This window comes from Mytilus edulis, chromosome 5 (genome assembly GCF_963676685.1).
Source record: "Mytilus edulis chromosome 5, xbMytEdul2.2, whole genome shotgun sequence".
Taxonomy (NCBI): Eukaryota; Metazoa; Mollusca; class Bivalvia; order Mytilida; family Mytilidae; genus Mytilus; species Mytilus edulis.
In genome coordinates, this window is record NC_092348.1 from 25,325,417 (window position 1) to 25,345,770 (window position 20,354).

The following is a 20,354-nucleotide window of genomic DNA, read 5'->3' on the forward strand; positions in this document are numbered from 1 at the left end:
ATAAATCGTTCATAATTCAATAAATTCTCATGAATTTGACCACATACGGACTATTAAAAGTTGAGTTAAGGCAATGGACTCATATCAAAATGAACATTGTCATTATTCTAATAACATCTTCAGCATGTGGAAAGCTTGTAAGCAAAGGGACTTAACCTCCAAGTGTAAACTATGCTGGCTTGTCTCTTTCTTTACTGTTGTTGAATCAAACACACTCTTTACTTCATAATCAGGAACATTGACAATTGTATTTCAACTCGTTTCTTCACATGTCTGCTGAAAATATATTAACCAATTACAAATTGTTTATTTGTACTAAAGACAGCATTAGTCACACTTTGAAAAGGAAAAAAATCCCTTTTCCTACAATCCATGTGGAAAACCGCTAGGAAATCAGTGTCCCTCGAACTGTAGACAAAGAAATTTAAATTAAAAAATTCAACCATACATAAAATTTAAGTATACATTTGTACTAGTAGTATACAAAATCATTCAACATTATATTTATTTATTAATTTAGATAAAACAAAACAAAACAAAAATATTGCAACCATTATTTAATCTCCCATGACAAAAAGATTTTTGTGACATATTTCAACACATCAATGAAATTAAATACACATCCAATAAGAAACATCATGAAATTACGGAAAAATTATTAGCATTACCTTTAAATAGGTCCATTTGAACATAAAGCTGCTTCCATCACAGATTTTTTTTTTTTAGTACCGTGCCATATTGGCATCTTCTGCCTTTCTCAACACAGACATACATAATTTAGTGTAGTATCAATATTTTCCCCATTCATTATTTTCCTATTTTCAGAAATCAAAACATTACTTCAATTGCAATTTGTTCTCACCATATTCCAATCAGAAAAAATCCTTTCCTTTTAAAAAGGTTGTTTGAACTCATTGACATGAATCATCGTGCAATGTCATATTACTTCTCCTTCATTCGTCACCCTGTCAAAGCTGTAGGTAACACCATCTGAAAACAAAAACATTCTATTCAATTCTATGTACAATCAAACAGACCGCTGAACGCGGACCTCGACGAAGACACCTTATATTTCAATACACATCACTCCGATAAAAAACATGAATATCAAGTGACATGTCACACTAAATTATTCCACTTTCTCAATAATTCTATTCTTTTCTAACAAAGTCTTTAAATAGCATTTCTATCAGTATGTTCGATGTAAAAATAAATGAAAAGTTCACAACAGAGTCAAAAGTAACAAAAGAAACTATTTACCCTATAAATAATTTATTATTCTCCTTTCAACTACAATTTTCCAAAATGGCCAGAGCCCCCACTTCCACATATATTTTATATAGAGATAGCACTTTACCCTACGTTTAACCGGCGCACGGCATAACAAATATCTGACCACCTGGTTGATAACAACTACCTTAAGTCTAAATCCCAAAACATTTTGCCACCAAGGTCAAACATTACCATCTAGTTCTATCAAGAAGCCGCCAAGGCGAATATAAATGACCACCAAGGTCTTGACGCCCCCAAGGCTAGTATTTTTAATTCATTGTTGCCATCAAGGCAAATGTAAAAAATCATAAAAATGACCACCTAGGTCTATTGCCACCAAGGCATATAAAAATGACCACCTAGGTCTATTGCCACCAAGGCATATATAAATGACCACCTAGGTCTTTTGCCACCAAGGCATATATAAATGACCACCAAGGTCTTAAAGCCACCAAGGCTATATTGCCACCAAGGCAAATGTAAGTAAAAGTTAAAGAATATAGTTACTTTGCCGACAACACGTGGAGCACGACCTTCCCACAGCTTGGATATTGAAAGAATGAGGGTGTATATATCACATGTACTTCCGCCAAAGATATCTACCAATGAGGTTAGGCTTAAAATGATAAACATAGATAAATATCTAGAAGCGATAAATATTAGTTGGGTAAAAAAACTAATCGATAACGAAGATCTATCACCCAATTGGAAAGTCTTACCAAAGTTTTATTTTGATAAATTTGGACAAGAATTCCTTATATTTAAAATGAATTTCAACAATATTAATTTGGTCTATAAACTGAAAGAACTAATTCCACAATTTTACTTAAGAATAATCATATCATGGATAAATTCAAAATCTGAAAAAGAATCAGATCATCTATCATATAAACAAATTAGACAGCAGCTTATATGGGGCAATACAAATATCAAATTAAACGGTAAATATCTCATTTTCAAAAACTGGATAAACAGTAAAATTCTTTTTTTAAATGACATTATTGATAATAAAGGGAAATTTATCAAAACATGATCTTAGATAAACTTTCCTGTCATGCTATCTGGTTTTCAGAATATTCTAAATTAATGAAAGCAATTTCCAAAACAGTGGTTACAAGAGCTAACTAAAGAAGAATCAATAAAAACAAAAGTTGCAATTGACTCCGAATATAAATTTAAAGATAAAAAAGGGAAAATGGTATCACTTAAAAACATTTCCTCCAAAGACATTTACATCTCCCTCTTAAATAGATATTATGAAAAACCAATAGGATTTCAAAAATGGGACAATATATTTATCTCTGAAAACAACACAAACAAAAGACAACAAATGCTAAATTATATCTTTTATTATATGCAAGATAATAAATTCAAAATGTTAAGATGGAAATTTCTGCACTACATTTTACCAACCAAACAATTACTTTTCTCTTGGAAAATAACTAAAACTCCGCTATGTAATATTTGTGATGTCATCGAAGATTATGAGCACTACTTTTTAACTTGCAAATTTCTGAAATCATTTTGGGATCAAATAAAACTATTACTTGATAAACTTAAAATAGGACATCATATCATACATGTATCAATTAAATCACTTTTGTACGGATACAAAATAAACGATTCAAGTTATTACAGTATTAATGATTTAATAACAATTATTCTTTTTACTGTATACAAAGGATACTATATATCCGAACAAAAAACAAAACAAATTTATAGGTTTGAAATTTTCAAAAAAGAATTTCTTCAATATCACGAAATATTGATAAATAAAGAAGGCAAATATGAAAAATTCCATAATCTGGTTGCAGCAAAAATTAAATTAATTTCGTAAATTAGAATTTATAATACATCATGTTATCATATTTCTATTCCGTTACATACATGTCATTATTACTATATATATATATATATATATATATTGTGCACTAACAAGTACTAACTTATCAATGAAATGCTATATACTAACGTTAACGAGGCCGGGATAAGGTACCGGTACTTCATGTATCTCTAACAAATGTAAAATTCAAATAAAACATAATTTCAAAAAAAAAAAAAAAAAAAAAAAGATTATTTTGAACTTGTTTACTAGTCGCATGCAAGCGTACACCATATTATTGCTTAGGGGAATTTATTCCACGGCTTATAGTAGTGAAGAAATTTTGAAAGATTTGGTGTAGTGAATAGTGCATCGGACTACTAACACAAACACAAAGGGAGAACATTTGAGGGACTTAGTGTTCGGCTCTCTCTTTGCATCATTTGCGAGTATGGTCTTGAGAAACGATGATACTAGTAGTCGTCGCAAGGTGACGATAAATGGCTGATCCGTGTAAAGAGAAAGCCATATATCTTGCACGTAAAAGACACTCTTGTAGATTTCGAAAAAGAGCAGGCTGATGCCGCTACAAGGCAGCACTCGCACCCACAAAGGAATTAAAACATTAAGTTGCAATAACTTGTTTCCCAATCTACTTTAAATAAAGATGCTTTACTAAAACTAGGAAATTTTCGGTTCCATATTTTTCAAAACTTTGAAGTATGATCTGATCGATTGAGCGTAGGTATATATGAAATTAAAAACTTTTTTTAACAAAAGTTTAGTCTGCTAACCAAGTCCCTGTGCTTGAATTGGTAAGTGTTAAAATGTTTTTGGTTTAAAACACCAATGAAGAGAGATGTTCATCTGGTGCAGTAAATTGGTAATGTTCAATTGGATGACCAGTACTACAATCATTTTCTCTGGAGTAAACAATCATCGCCGAAGGCCATGCTCAAGCTTTTGATTTGAATGATAAATTCTTACAGCACACTTTGCTTTTATTTAAATATTTTATCGTATTTCAAATAAGATTACAAAGTCTCATGCAAAGTTGACATTTGGTTTCTTATCTTACACTCGTTTTTAATTACGATGCATGTAAACACTATAATGTGTTTCTCAAGTTTCTGATTTAGGTTATTCTATATAATAGATGTGCGCAATGAAACTATGGGATAATATGAGAAGTTTGCGATTGATAAAAGGTAGAGATTTAGTAAAGGCAAAATATAATGCAAAATTAAAGAGCACTGAGAACTTCAAAAGGTTTCGTCAAGTGGAGCTATACTTGAATAGTAAAATCCTTCGTACTTGTTTTTAACAATTCAAAATTATAGTGGGATCAACCATTACTTTTGATTTTTTTAATCTTTATTTCCTTTATACCGACGAGTAACAATTCCATGTTTTATGTCAAATCAATTGTAAAATTTCAACAAATGATTGACTCTAAGGTCCCTTATGGTATAATAGAATGTTGTCGTTGTACGTATTGAAGATATGTTCTTCTGGTGCAGTAAATGGGTATTGTTCAATAAGATGACTAGCACTACAACTATTTTCTCCTAGGATACCATACGCCGTAGGCTGTGCCCAAGCTTTTGATATGAATGATAAATTCTGACAGCACACTATTTCATTTAAATATTTCTTTCTTCTAATAAGATGACAGTTTCATGCAAAGTTGACATTTGGTTTCTTATCTTTCACCCTTTTTATTTAGTATGTATGTAAACACTATAATTTGTGTGTCAAGTTTCTGATTTAGATAATTCTATAATTTATATGTGCGCAATGAAACTAATGGAAACGAGTTAGCAAAGGCAAAATGTAATACGAAGTTAAAGTAGTTATCAAAAGTACCAGGATTATAATTTAAGACGCTCATATCAAAAAGTAATAAAGCCAAACAAGTACAAAGTTGAAGAGCATTTAAAACACTGAGAACTTCAAAAAGTTTCGTCAAATGGAGCTTTTTTTAATAGAAAATCCTCCATACGAGTTTACAACAATTCAAAATTATAGTGGGAACAACTATTACTTTTTTCAATCGTTATTTTCTTTATACTGAAGAGTTTAACAACTTGTTTCTGTCAAATGATTGAAATTGAATTATGTACTTGTTTCGCATTAGAAAAGAGATAAATGTATTGTATTTGAAGCTTTGCGAACGTCTACCTGTAGTTTTGCTGTCGCAAATACCCGACAATTTAACATATGATGTGACTTTAAGGTCCCTTCTAGTCATATATAATTGTATCGTTGTATATATTTATACATCCGTGGCTTTTAGTGCATTTTTAAGTTAAAACAAAATACATTATAATCAATGATGAATTAACATATAACAGCTTATCCTGAACAGTAAATTGACTTAATATAAAAGTCTTGTGGACATTTCATACTTTGTTTTAGATAATTTTTCGGTTTTTATTTGGTTATAATTAGCAGCAAAATTATTACAATTTTTTGTAATCTCTACACAAAGACAACTTACATACGTTATCATATACTATACAAAGACAGCAACTTTGCGCTGCAAAATAAAAAAGAAAACAACAATAAGAGGTCAATTTTTTTTTTATTCTAAGGGTATTTTGATTCCAAAAGAAGGTGTTTTAAAGGCTATTGAAAATAAAATTATTATAATATTTAGAGACAACATATACAAAATAGAACAACGAGAATTGAATATAGCTTTATATCAAATCGAGTTATCGAATTTCAATATAATATAGTTTTGTTACTATCTAAGGGAAATAATGAGATTTGATATTAAGCGATATCTAATTCTCTTACGTTCAAAATTTTTATTATGGTGAATTAAAAATCCCGCGAATCGTTGATATAGTCTTTTGTATATACCAGTATGACGTCATATGTTCGGCTTCGATGTCAAACATCAGACATTTAAAAACGTTTTGTATGCTTTAGCTGAATGTAGTAAAATTCGACAAAATTAAGATTTTCATGTGAAAAGTGTGAGTGAGTTGTATCTATAGTATTGAAGAAATGACATATGTCCGTTTCCACGGACGAAATGTACGTTGTCTTAACCTTCGAAAAATATCAATGACCTAACGCATAGCCAATGGAACTGTCGTAAAATCGTCTTATGATGCTAATACCAATCAAAGAAACGCATATTTTCATATCTCTTTTTTATCGCACTCCATGCAGTGTGGGACGAGAATTTTTTTTCCTTTTGGAGTTGATGAGATCTCCTCACTTTGTGTTTGTTACGTCGATTTATCTCTCTTTTAATAATCGATTTGTCTCTCTATTAATAATCGATTTGTCTCTCTTTCAATAATCAATTTGTTTCTCTTTTAATAATCAGTTTGTCTCTCTTTTCTTGTGTTTGATTGGGTTGTCCTTTCTTCTGCTGAGGTTGAACAAATGCTAGAAACATGATGATTATACCAAAAAGAGAGTTCAGGGAGCTTTGTTAATTTTTTCCTTAAATTTTTAACCGCGTCAATCTGGCCCGCAGTAAATAGAATTCTAAAATCTATTTTAGGAAGCCAAGACGAGTTTATTTCGGAAAGAAATTCCGTAAATGTTTCAAGAGAAATTATATATCTGACATATCTAATAAAAACGAGGGGTGCTAGGTAATCATGTGAAAGATTTACGCAGATGTCGATATCGACGATATCGGCAATGTTGACACGATATCGAATCGATATCGATGTTTTATTTAAACATACATGATGCACACAGACATACTCAGATGTCGATTTCGTCGATATTGACAATGTCGACACGATATCCAATCGATATCGATTTTTGTTTAAGACATCCATAACAAACCCAGACATACCAGAGGTCGATATGTCAGAGGCAAGATAACAGTATTTTTTTATAAACACTAACATGTCGGATGTTACAAGGGAAATTGCGATGGAGTTTACAGAAAACTTATTTTTTGGGGGTAATTAAAATTGAGGAGTATAGGGACGCTACGGAGAATGAGAAAAATATGTGGCGCCCTTCAAAGAAACAGAAAACAGTTATAAATTGATAGTTTTAAGAGGGGAAAAGATCTAATAACAAACACTATCATTTGTGTATTGATTTTGAACTTTTATTTTAATCACTATATGTTCACTGTATATGAATACTAGACACTAAACAAAACTTGATTTGATGAGCTAGTCATTTTTTATTGCATGATCGTATATATGTCGTATTGTTACACCGCTGACCCACTTGTTAGGGAAAACTGGGGATTGGGGATGGGCCGGTGGGGGGGGGGGGGATGTCGGCGCCTGCAAACATACATTTCCCCCTCCCGCATTATGTATGTGCCTATACCAAAAAAGGAGCCTTTAATTTAGGGATATAGGTTTGTTTATTTTTATGTTTTCAACATAAATGAGCCAGTTTGTTTTCACGTTCGAATTGTTTTACATTTGTAATTTCTGGGCTTTAAAAGTTTTCATGTACTATGCGTTATGAGTTTTGGTCAGTATTAAAGGCCGTACGATGACCTATACTTGTTAACTTCTATGTCATTTAATCTCAGGTAGAGAGTTGTAAACATAATAATTAATAACTTAAAACAATGAATATACTGAAACATGTAAAAAGGTAAACTGGTAAAACATATGTTAATTTTTTAACTGAAGATTTGTTCACGGGGAGATTGAATGTATAAGGACATTTTGGCCTAAATATCAATTGTATCTTTATTAGTATACTGTTAATTTTCGTCTTCCAATTCTGAAGCGGAATTGTGTATTACTTTTAAACAATTGCTATCACATTAAATGAGAGCTAGATGTTTTAGCTTTTAAGTTTGATAGACAGATTAAATTTGAGGTGGTAAAAGTTTTGTCTTTAACGTACTATAAGTAAGCGAGCTAACAGCAACTGTAATACTATATATAAATGTATTCATTGACTAGACGCTTGCAAAAGATGAATACAAATGAAACAAATTAAGAAATAGGAATCACGTTTTGATAAACAAAAAGAACCGAAACTTTGAAGGCATTTTCTAATGCTGATTTTGCGAAATGAACTAGGAAAAATCTATACATGCAAAGTGAGCATATTAAAAGGAAATCATATGAACAAAGCGAAACAAAAATTCAGATTTTGAATCAATATTGTTGAAACTGACACTTATTTGAAATGAATACAAAGTAAGGGAAAAACACATTACAAAGAAACACTAAAATGTCGATATCGACTGCAGTTTCAGATGAGTTTAAGTTGAATACAACGTAAATTTTATACAAAGTAAGAAATGAATGCAACGCATTACAAGTGAATTTCAAATGTTAATATCGAATCATCGACAACATAATCAAAGAAATAATTCAACACTTGTTTGAAAAGTATTCAAAGTACAGAATTAATGCTTCACATGACGAGAGAAAATCTAAATGTTTTGATTGTTATTGTCTTTCTTGTGTATACGTGTCTCTGTATATCCTGTTAGTAGTATAAGCTAGAGACATCATATGAAACTTTGGGATCTGCTACATTTACTGGGAATATAAGATTATGTCTGACAACCGTTTAATATATTGCTTTGATGTTGACTATAGATGTTGGTTTTTTTCAAATGTACAACAGTATTTCCAACCCATAAAACATTACTGGAAAGACAAAAATTTGTAGGAGGTTTATGACAGTTAAAGAATCCGTTCACTTTCTACGTGCAATCATGTATACATTCGCACTGACTTCCATCACACGTTATGTGTGGCAAGACTAATGTCTTGTAAATCAAGTTATTCTCTTATTTAATTAGTGTTATATTATCTGTATTAGATATATACTGACACTTTGAAATAAGATGTGCCATACCGTGTTGCATGGCTGTATATGTTGCAGGCATTCCAACTTGATGTTAAGTCTGGCGTATACAATCTTAATCCCGGTATCTATGATGAGGTGACGAGTGTGATACGAACTCACTGAGCATATTTACCTGACGATATCAGGATATTGGTATTTAGTCAAATCTTAACCGGAATTTGTGACACAATAAGTATTCTAAAATTTATAAAACGTAAACAACATGTCGAAATATTTAGGCTTGAAATAAATATATTTTTGGATAAGTTAATGCAAGCACACGAGGTGTATAGTGTCTTATACGATTACAGGTTTGTAATGTTTAACAACTATATTATATCAGTGTGTAAACACGTTAATTATGAGCTTTGAAAGTCAAGTAGTTCGAGCATTTTTATGAGTAAGTGTTAAAAAATTTCAAACAAGTATTCTTTACTGTGGTTAGCATTCATTAGTCGTCAGTATCTATAGATTAACAACTTTTGGTTATATTGATAATTTACAATCTTCCTTGAAGGTGGCGCACAAATTCACAGCTAAATAATTCGATTGATGTGTCATTTGTATACAAGAGTTATATTCCTTTGAACTATGAGTCTATGTTTAATTTCATAAAGTCAATATGTTGATTGTCTACCTTGAACAGGGTTATAATTTTATCTTATACGTGTAGTTTACTTATTGAATTTAAAATCGTTACAAAATCTGTTATGTACTAGATACTCACATTTTTCATTAGTTTACCAAAGACATTTATGTATATCTATAATTTCTTTCATTTGTTTTGAAATGTTTAAAATTAATATATACCAATGTAAAGAATCATTTTGTTATCTTATAAATATGGTTTTGTTATCTGAGAGCATTCTTACCGTGTTTATACGTCAAAAATAAGCAAGGTAAAATCTGCCTTCATCATCACTAACTTTCATAGAGCGATGAGAACAACTGCTCTAAATCACAGATCACAGGCAATCGATTCAGAATAAAAATTTCCTTTAATATTTATGAATTGAATGCTTCTTTTTGTAAACTCATATGGGTGTAAAAGCGTTGACCAAAGTACATTTCCTGAAAATGTGCGCACGGTCAACGCTTTTACAACTCGATGAAGTTACAAAATTAAGCATTCGATACTTATAATAACATTTTTTGGCTATGATCATGAAAACACGAATTTTATATTATTTTTATTCAATTCACCTGTGAACTTATTTATTGAGTAATGCAATTGCTTAAGGAATAATACGTGATTTGCAGTTGGCCAATCACAATAAAGTATTATAATGAAACATACATCTAATGTAATTATTATACCTTAATACCCCATTAAGGTAAATAGGGGGAAATATTCTGAAACAAGTAACTATGTTACAGAAAAAGTATCTTCCAAATATTCATGAAATTGCTCTCTATTAAAGCCATCTCCTGGAAATTATTTAAAAAAACCACTTTTTCCCTACTTTTAAGTTGAGGTACAATAAGCCGGTGAAAAACATTAATTGTGCTGTCAAGAATACACTGTTTCAAGTTGTGGTATGCATAAAAAAAATGCCCAACAGCATTCGTCCTGCTACTCGTAAAGACATATGTTTCTAAGATCGATATGGTGTATACCATTATGACAGAACTCAAATGAAGCAGATAGCTGATGTAACTTATCTGCTTTACTCGATCCCTTAAGACAAATACATGAAAGAAGTGTAATAAAGCCTAATACAAACACACATACGCACACACAAAACAGTACACCATAGCCACCACTTTATTCCAAAAGCTTCTAACTGATGCCGAATGCTAGAGTGTAAAATTGTATTTGAGACCTACCCAAAACAATTAGAACTTTTCTGAAAAAAGACTACAAATGAAAACAGAACTATAACATCTTCCCTTAATGATTGAATGTTAGGAAAATTGACCAGAGTTATTTTACTTTAATCACAGAGAGGGGAACGCAAACAATTTTTAATTTAAGCCTTATTAACATTAAAACAATTTTCCACTAACAAATAAAGTTACCTTATTGAAATATAAGGACTTTGTTAGCTAAATCAATTAATTTTATTAGATATTATGAATTTTTATGACAGTAGAGAAACATGCTATACGAAGGTTAAAAACACAGAATTACAAAAAAGTGTTCATAAGTAGCAGTCTGCATCAAAATACGTTACGACTATACAATATATATGAACGTACGTGTTCCTTTTGTACACATTTTTTTAATATCATAAACGCATTCACTTTTTTTTGTTTAATCTGTATGTGTTTTATGTTGTCTGTAACAATTAAAGAGAACAACAATCATTATTTTTTTAATATCATAAACGCATTCACTTTTTTTTGTTTAATCTGTATGTGTTTTATGTTGTCTGTAACAATTAAAGAGAACAACAATCATTATTATACAGCGTTAACATGGTAAACCAATATATTTGTGAGTTATGCCGCTTTGTCCAACGAATATCACTGAGCTGCATAGAAAAGGTTCCAAAATTTGAATTAAACACAATCATATTGGTAAAAAAACCATTTTTACTGGGATGCCTTCATGTTGGAATGCAATAGCTGTGAAATAAATAAAACAACAGATAAATTGTACATGCAGATACAGTCATGATAGAATAGTAGGTGTTTTGCAACTATAGGTTCTATAAGTTTCGCTGTATAACAATGATCCGTATCCGAATGTTTTATAGGCCATTTTCTTTTTGCCAGTACGTATTTTTACATCCGTACCTCCCATAGGTCGAGCCATTATGGTCACACAGTAGTGTTTTACAACATTTAATTTACGCTCGAACTTTATACTTCAATTGTTTGGAGAATGGGGTGGAATGCATATGATTTTAACAAGACTACTCTTGATAGTGAAATGTCAATGAAGTTAGAAAAGTTATCACTCAAATGAAATGAAATTCTACTTTGACGAATGAACTTTTGTGACATTTTCACCCCTTTTTGGAAAATACATCCAGATTATTGCCATGGTTATACTTGGAAGAAATTATATTTCGCCATGTAACTTTTGCAGATCAAATCTATGTAAGATGTTTTCCCACACATATCCACCTATATGTCATAAGCAGTAAGCCTTAGAAAGCAAAGGAAAGAGGCTAAAAATTACGATTGTCGACTTTAATTTTTTTTTCTTACTATATTGCTACCTTACACATACTAATCATTGTTTCCAACACAGTTACGAGGAAGAGTGGCTGAAGTCAACACTAAGTAAGTTTAACTGTCACCATCACAAGTTGACCGATCAAATGTGTCGGTACGTGTCTGAACTCACCTGCTATATGTATTGCGATTTTATATGTTTAGATACCAGTATAGCCATCTGCTCCGTAATGTTAACAATTATGTCCTTTTCCAGATTTTTTGACATTTAAACTAAATGTAAATTTGTATGGCTGGTTGGATGCAAATAAGAAGATGCGTACCTAAGGTTTTTGGTGGGATTCATCTTGCTTGTAGTCTTTAGTTTTCTTTGGTGTGTTTTGTGTATACTATTTGTTTGTATTTAAGCTTTAACCATGGCTTCGGTAGCTTGTTTTTAACTTATGATTTTTAATATCTCTTTGGCATTTTTGACTCTCTTTTACCAAGTTAATGCACCGATATCGCTTGGATATACTAGTCCCATGTTGTTAAAGTGACAAAACAAGACCTCCCAGTTCAGAAAGTTCTTTCTTGTTTTGGGGTTGGAGAGGGCGGCTTTTACATTGTCATATCGGGGCCTTTTATAGCTGACTATACGGTATGGGCTTTGCTCATTGTTGAATGCCGTACGGTGACCTATAGCTGTCAATGTCTGTGTCATTTTGGTCTCTAGTGGACAGTTGTCTCATTGGCAATCTTACCACATCTTCTTTTTTGTATATTCAAAGCCAAATCGTCTTGAAATATAACACTGATGTACTGTAATGACGTAAGACCTTTTTTATGACATTATTGAATTGACAAGTTCACATGCATACACATCTACGAAAAAGATCATGAAATGTTAAATGCAAATAAATAACCTTGTGGTTATTGAATGATCTCTTGAATGGGTAATTCGGTGCATCTATGCTTAACATTTTATTTTCGATGGAAATTACAGTTGTCAGTGTTTGAATCGAAAATTGTAGGATATATGATTCTAAACATAAAAAAATAAACAGGATTTAGTACATGTACAAATATAAGCACTTATAGTTTGAATGTAAAATAATACAGCTATCAACCGTGCACAGTTTATGCAAGATAGGAAGTTGATATGAGCAATTACAAGGAAACATACGGGCGACAAAAATAAGATTTTATTTTGCCGTATAGCCGGCTATAGAAGAATTCAACACAGACAACCAGAGTAAGGGTCCAGCTGACCCCTGAGCAATAATCCCTACACTATACTCCGAAACATACAAATGAACAAATAAAAGCAAACAAAACTAACAAAGGCTAAATGCTCCTGAATTGGTAAATGCGTAAAATGTGGAGGGGTTAAACCTGTTTTATGATATATCAACCCTCCCCTATACTTCTATCCAATTTGGAATACCAAACACACAGTCTGCAAAAGCTCAGTTTAAAAGGTCCCAGTCCGAAGTTGGAATAGGAAACAGAATATACGTTACAAGAGCTGAGTGAAGGATACATGTGTACAATAAGAATGCTTTATTTTAAAACACCCACATTCCCCATGTGAAATTGACAAATTGTCTGAAAGACATACAACTAATCTACAATGCTTTTCAACATAAAAATGGTGGCATCTGCCATAAATTAATTACTTTGGGATACCATACGGCATATGTTTTGGTAAATAGTGAACAAAAAAGTAAAAAAAGCTACACAGTGGAAAAGGTGAACCGTATGCTTGTGTTTTTCTAATTTACAACATATTTGTGGAATTTGGAGGTAAACCTTTTAGAAATTTTCAATTGAGTCGGAGTTCCTTGTCAAATCTAGAAGATCAAAGAAGCCAGATAATTCAATTTCACGTTCAGATATATTGGCGATATTCTTTCTATTAGCCATCCAAACTTTTCTTATGGGTTTCCATTTATATATATCCTCCAGAACTAGAAAAATTAGAAACAACAAACATGGCTGCCTCTACCTCATGTTTTTACCAGTACACTGCATTTGCAGTCATTTCAGTACCAGAATCTAAGACAAACGAGACGAATTTAATTTTTGAAATTACAAATTTCCCGCACCTTAGTAGCAATATATACTAACATCACCTTCATATTGGATTTTCATTTCCCAACTTATTCGGTATTCAAGAGTCTGCAAAGTTCTGCTACTCAGACTTTGTAAAAGGTCACAAGTGTCTGGGAACGTCTTGTCCTTTTTCTTAATACATTCATCGGAAGGTAGCAAGACCTTATACATAAATATACCGTATGCACTCATAATACACGACGGTCAAGAAGTATAGATTCTAGGTACTGACGTTTTTTATCATCTAAGTAACGTGTTATATTATATATTATTATTTGTTTTTGTTACTTTTATGTAAAATCTAATTTCAGTAATATCCATTTGAAATATCTCAGTAGCTTGAGTACGAATCCCGGCCAGTGAAGAACAAAACATTTGCTAACGCTAATTTACAGAGGCAGTTATTTAGACGAATTATGTATATATGTTACAGTGAATTTGTATAATCAGGGATTATGTAGAATCCCTGATTTTTCAGGGAATATGTGGAATCACTGAAATCATTAGTAATTATATATGATCCCTGAAAATGACCAGTGATTTTACATAGTCACTGAACATTTTAATAATTATTCTACATATTCCCTAATATGATTTCAGGGATAATCAATTATTTAAGGATCCTTTGTTTGTTAAAAAATAAATATTATAAACAAATTATCATTTTTTATGGACCTTAACATATTATTGAAAATTACAGTTATACGGACCTTTTGTCTAAACGCTTTCAGATATTTGGCTGATTTTTGGTATGTGAGTTACTCATGATCACTCATGATGAGTTACAGATCATGTTTAAGTTTCTTTCCGCTCAGCTAATTTTTGCTGTAATTTCGGGCTTTCAACTTTGATAATGTTTAAGATATTGGGCTGATTTTTGGTATATATGTGAGCTACAATAGTTACAGATCAAGTTTAAGTTTTGTTCTGCTTCGCTTATTTTTGCCAAAATTAAGGGTTTACAACTTTGAAAATTGTTGAAAATCACTGTTATTTACATTTGTCTATACGCCTCCAGATTTTGAGCTCATTTTGGATATGTGAGACTACCATCATATTTGTGTCCACATGTGTTATTGAAATTGCAGATTTTCAACTTTTTGAGACGGGGCCATTTGTGTCGTTTTGACACATCATAATGAACAAGAAAATTCAAACTGAGAGAACTTACGCATCAAAATGTCACGAAGATGAAACAGGCAAAACTAAGGATCGATAAATAGAACAAAATTTTAGAGGAAGCTGGCATTTGGTGTAATATTCTCATAGCAATTCGGAAGGGAAAAAAGGATAGGGAAACCCAAAAAACATAATCATTGGCAATTGTTCACAAAAAGTCTGAAAAGAATATTGCCTGGCCACAAAACATGGTATTTTGCTCGAACAGGTTTGAAATTGGCTTGCAAATTCCCTTTTTTTAGGGATACCTTGAGATGGTTTTACTGAACACTTTATTTTTCTTAGGCGGGTCGAAAAATTTGATTCGATATGTGAAGGAAAAGTTTTTTTAAAATGTGGATAATGTGATAGAAACAGATGTGAAGCATATTATTTTAATATATTGTGTTTAACATTTTGATATATTGTGCCTAACATTTTACAATTTGTGTTTATAATGATGTTTTAATATAATTTTATAGAATAAGTTATTTGACTTTATTCATTTTCTTTATAAATAAAACTATTTCTTCATTTCAGTTATTATGTATAATCCCTAACGTTTTTTCTAGTGATTATACATAATCCCTGAATATTTTAGTGATTACATATAATCCCTAAACTAGCCAGTGATTCTACATAATCCCTGAAAATTTCAAGGATTCTACATAATCACTGATTATATGGGGACGAAGTCCCCAATTACGGTAGAAAAATCAATATAAAAAAAAATAAAAAAAATCGGGTAATTTTTCATTGTACTAATGAACTCAAAATCGTTAACTTTTTTTTCAGATCTACTTCCGTTTCCGGTCTTTTTCCATTTCCGGTCTTGTTTGCATGAGACTTTGAATAAAATGTATATTTATCAACATATCAACAAATATAGGAAGGAACTCAACACCCAATCATTTTTAACATTTGTTTGATATGAAAAAAACATTACCTGGATAACAGCGTTTCTTTGTTTACATTGAATATGACGTCATAACTTAAATAACGTCACAATTAAACCCCTAACAACAGAACCAACATCGGAAACGTTACGGTATTTCCGTTTCTTTTATCAACATGTTTGAATTAAAAAAAAAAAAAATACAGACTTCGTCCCCATTCACAGGTAATGCCTGCCTCATATTACAAATTCACTGTAACATATATAGCGGGACGGCTGCAGTGCAGGCGATTTGGTGTCACGATATCACAGTAGCATGGGTTCGAATCCCGGCGAGGGAAGAACCAAAAATTTGCAAAAGCATATGTACAGATCTAACATTGTTGGGTTGATGTTTAGACGAGTTGTATATACATTATGTACACAGCCATGTATCACCATCATTGATGGCGATCCGATGGATACATCTGTTGTAGGGTTGTCACCGACTCAGACGTACTTATGAATATAATTATTTTCTGTGACTGTATCTTACATTAATTTGTAGGATCCTTTACTATAGATAATTTAGCTGATCTGTAACAATAACATCTTCATGCCTTATATATCATGTACTGTAGTACGCCGCTAGATTAAAACTGACGTGGAAAGGTAACACATGCCCACCGAAAGCTTTTTTAATGAGAGCCCAGGTGGTCGTGTGGTCTAGCGGGACGGCTGCAGTGCAGGCGATTTGGTGTCACGATATCACAGTAGCATGGGTTCGAATCCCGGCGAGGGAAGAACCAAAAATTTGCGAAAGCAAATTTACAGATCTTACATTGTTGGGTTGATGTTTAGACGAGTTGTATATACATTATGTACACAGCCATGTATCACCATCATTGATGGCGATCCGATGGATACATCTGTTGTAGGGTTGTCACCGACTCAGACGTACTTATGAATATAATTATTTTCTGTGACTGTATCTTACATTAATTTGTAGGATCCTTTACTATAGATAATTTAGCTGATCTGTAACAATAACATCTTCATGCCTTATATATCATGTACTGTAGTACGCCGCTAGATTAAAACTGACGTGGAAAGGTAACACATGCCCACCGAAAGCTTTTTTAATGAGAGCCCAGGTGGTCGTGTGGTCTAGCGGGACGGCTGCAGTGCAGGCGATTTGGTGTCACGATATCACAGTAGCATGGGTTCGAATCCCGGCGAGGGAAGAACCAAAAATTTGCGAAAGCAAATTTACAGATCTAACATTGTTGGGTTGATGTTTAGACGAGTTGTATATACATTATGTACACAGCCATGTATCACCATCATTGATGGCGATCCGATGGATACATCTGTTGTAGGGTTGTCACCGACTCAGACGTACTTATGAATATAATTATTTTCTGTGACTGTATCTTACATTAATTTGTAGGATCCTTTACTATAGATAATTTAGCTGATCTGTAACAATAACATCTTCATGCCTTATATATCATGTACTGTAGTACGCCGCTAGATTAAAACTGACGTGGAAAGGTAACACATGCCCACCGAAAGCTTTTTTAATGAGAGCCCAGGTGGTCGTGTGGTCTAGCGGGACGGCTGCAGTGCAGGCGATTTGGTGTCACGATATCACAGTAGCATGGGTTCAAATCCCGGCGAGGGAAGAACCAAAAATTTGCGAAAGCAAATTTACAGATCTAACATTGTTGGGTTGATGTTTAGACGAGTTGTATATATATATATATATATATATAAATCAATGGCGGGATGTATATATATATATATATAAATGAAAGGCAATGCTAGCTATAAAACAAAGTTTGATCAACCATTTACTACATCTGAAAATGCCTGTACCAAGTCAGCATAATTGTTATCCACTCGTTTGATGTGTTGAACTTTTGATTTTACCATTGATTAGGGACTTTCCGTTTTTGAATTTTCCTCGGAGTTCCGTATTAATTTTTTGTTTCACACACACACACGTGAAACACAATATAATATATACAACAAACAGTCACATAAGATCAAAGAAAGAAATAAGGCAACCCTCTTTTTTTTGGAATAGTGTACTATTTAATATATTAGGAACATACGTTGTATTCTGTCAGTTATATTTATCGTAAATGAACTTACATTGTATTTTTATTATGAATAATACAAGAGTGTACTGTTACATCACATTTTTTTGTAGCCGTTTTGAATAATAGTAAGGTACATATAATCAATTTTGAATTATCGTATAACACCTTATCAAGAACAGTTTATTGACTTTACGTTAAAGTCCTGTAAAATGTCATGACTCTATCTGTACTTTTTAGTTAAAATTTGGAGCAATACATTTTCAGTTTCAAGATCATTATACACAAACATTAACCATACGATATACAATCAAAAATAGACATACAGAAGTCAAAATACATTTCAACTATTCTAAGCTAATAAGGCTCATTAAACATTCGTCTATCATTGACTGAAATCTCTGTAGTAAATGAACTTGCCTGCAAGATAAACACAAGTCAAAGAATTGTTTTAAATTTTATTTGTATCTTACTGATTCCACATGGTCGAGAAATATTATACCCTAATCACTTTTGACTTTTTAGTTTAATATTTACACAGATCGACGACATTAAACTAAAACCTCTTACAAATTGTCTTCCCTATACATGCTATTTCGCAGCAATTAGATTCCCTTGGCTTCATCGTATAGTGTTTACATATCTCAGCTAATACAGTACGCTCATGTATGGTTGTTACAATACGAATGTCATTATGTCATTATGAATGATGTGCTACTCAAGTTAGACAAAAACTGATCAAATAGATTAACGTGGAAATACGACTGCTATCGACACTGCATAAGTCAAAAATTGGTTGACCGATCAGATGATTGGGTGTCTAAATACATATTTTGTCTGAGTGTATATTTATATGGCAAGTAATACATTCAAAAACTGAAGACGTTTACACTTTCGACGCACTCGGTCTCGCTTGGATAGAATGCTATTGTTCCGCATTGAGAAAGGTGCATACAAAGACTTCTTCTCGTCATTCGTCGAAAATTAAAATCGTGGGGAGGGGGATAAGCCGGCTTATTTAAAGTAAAAATCTTCTTGATATATAACACTGTTGTGACATCGTTTTTGAATTGACAAGTTTACAAGTGTACATATCAAATTTATATATATCTTCATCTTTCTAAAGCACGATTAAAACACTTAATAACCTAATGCAAATTTCAAAATGTACATACTAGTAAAACGATGTAAATGTATAATATTTGTAGTTACATAAGTACATACAAAACAAGGTATTTCTTATGCTTCGTAAATAATAAATTTACATACATTAAAATAATTAAACTACATGATAGGTCATTTGCATCTAACAGTTCTTTTTAACAAAGCAGTACATTTTAATCAATGCTAGATAAAATAAAAAAGTATGTAATTAGTAATAAGGCCTAAGCATTATTTCATGTAAAACCAACTATACCTTGTATAAAAAGACCAAATGGATTCAAAGGAATGACAAAAGCACCATCGACCAATATAAGTAAAATCACAAAAATACTGAACTCCAAGGAAAATTCAAAAAGGAAAGTCCTAATGAAATGTAAAAATCAAAAGTTCATACACATCAAACGATTTGAAACTGATTTGACAAATACATTATATAGACGAACTAAGGACTGAAAGATACGAATCCCAGCGGTTAGTTATAAGTTTAACATTCAACTTTGTTGCGTATATCAAGAAATGAGGCAATAGACACTAAAAAGATTTTGAAACTAATACGTCGAAGTACACTGAAATCGGCATGGCACAATACAAAAAAAAAGAGGAAAAACAAAAACAACGGAACGAAAAACAAAACTACTACTACATAACATAAAATAAAGCCTGAGCAAAACGAGGCATGCTTAACCGATTGTAAGAAGAATTAATACTCTTTGGTAAGGCTTCATACACTAGTCAATAGTAGATACTTTTCATACACCTAGCACATAACCAATTCTCGAAAATTATTTCTAAAATTTTATTCTAACAGAAGAGTGATGATAATTAAAGGGAACCGGTTCATTAAAGTATGTAAAATTCCTAGTTTACTTATGTACATGCATATTAATGACAAGAAAAAATTAAGATTAAGATAACTTTTTACTTTAGTATG

At 31.9% G+C, this 20,354-nt stretch overlaps 1 long non-coding RNA gene across 1 annotated transcript; it reads right to left on the reverse strand.

Moving 5' to 3' along the window:
• LOC139522337 (uncharacterized) lies at window positions 1–1,835 on the reverse strand. The gene is made up of 3 exons (XR_011664390.1): window positions 1,780–1,835; window positions 863–990; window positions 1–276 (listed from the first exon to the last, which is right to left on the reverse strand). It is a non-coding gene; the product is annotated as an uncharacterized lncRNA (long non-coding RNA).
• Window positions 1,836–20,354: the final 18,519 nt, after the last annotated feature.